We start from the raw sequence: 1,432 nt of genomic DNA on the forward strand, positions 1-1,432 counted from the left end.
AGGACTCGTGTCGGAGGAGATTTTAGTGTGAGCTACCACTCATGCAGCAGCAAGGACCCGCAACTCTTGAGGGGGCCACTAACCACCTGAATCACTCTTTTACTCAATGGATAGTGCTTATCCTCTTTCAATCAACAAAATGAGAAATGGGGAAGAAAGAGAAAAAGAGGTCTTTATTGAAGAGGCTTTACACTTGAAATAAGACTTATGAAGATCCGGGTCTGGGCTTTTGAAAAGATGAAGATGCAAAGGGTAAAGAGATAGTCTTTTGAACAACCAACTTAATGTAAGGATTCTAGCTCACCCACTTAAAGCAGATAGAGATTCTTGGACAGTGAAAAGCGGCACTCGACATCTATTAAATAACACCAAGAACAGAGCCATACCATGCCTTCGGGAGAAACTAGTGATGATTGCCATGAATGCTGCCCTCGAGGATGTGTACAAGAAGGTCTTTACCAATTCCTATCAACATGGTGCACCTCTCAGTAGAGGGTGGAGACATTGACCGAATGAATGGGGATCAATTGATAGATATTTTTATTGAGGAAGGGAATCAATCTAGGATGAATGCTTTTTTGGTTTGTTATGTGCTGACTGGATGCATATTCGCATGATCGATGGATGGATGGGGGAATTACATGAATGGCGAGATTGGCCTAACCTAAAGTAAAGACTCTCTCTTCCTTCTCTTGATGGAGAATCTTGATTGACTGAAACTAGGAACCGATTAGGAGAAACAAGAAGCATGGCATGAGATTCGTGGCAGAAAAATTTTCAGTAACGAATTACTTGATTTGATGGATGGAAGGAGGCCTCTACAACTCAAGCACGAAATCAATATTTAGTCAACAATCATCGAGAGGGGCAACACCAAGCAAGATCGAGACTAGCACCTTGTATAGGTTGGGGGAAAAGCCCCTTGTATAGGGTTCCAAACCTGCGCTTCTTCAAATATCCTATAAAAAAAAAAGGGCAAAGACTAATAATATAGGGCTTGTCCTGCTTGATTGGAATCGAATCTATGATTGAATAGCAGAAGTGCTACTTAGTAGTAGAAACTCGGAGAGACAGATAGAGGGGGGACCCTATCATACCTGCTAACTCCTAGGATGAGAAGTAGGTTCGGCAGGAATGAGTCTACTTAGCGAATTGGTAGGATGCGGAGATCGATTGATCAATATGAATCTCGAGAGTGGATGGTTGACCGCTGCCCCCTTGTCCTGGAGGCTTTTCGGTGGGGAGGAGCTTGCTATCGTAACCTTTTCTCCCCGTGTATGTGAAAAAGAGTGACGAACCCTTTTTTGTTCGGTCATAGGTTGGTCCAGAGAATGAGAGTCAGCTTCCTTAAGTCTGTTGTTCCTCAGTAGCTCAGTGGTAGAGCGGTCGGTTGTTACCTGACTGGTCATAGATTCAAATCCTACTTGGGGAG

The 1,432-nt window shown here is 43.5% G+C and overlaps 1 non-coding gene across 1 annotated transcript; it reads left to right on the top strand.

The window, feature by feature from the left end:
* Window positions 1–1,360: 1,360 nt before the first annotated feature.
* On the top strand, window positions 1,361–1,432 carry TRNAN-GUU (transfer RNA asparagine (anticodon GUU)). Its single transcript has one exon. It is a non-coding gene; the product is annotated as a tRNA-Asn (tRNA).

Source organism: Ziziphus jujuba, chromosome 7 (genome assembly GCF_031755915.1).
Source record: "Ziziphus jujuba cultivar Dongzao chromosome 7, ASM3175591v1".
Classification (NCBI taxonomy): domain Eukaryota; kingdom Viridiplantae; phylum Streptophyta; class Magnoliopsida; order Rosales; family Rhamnaceae; genus Ziziphus; species Ziziphus jujuba.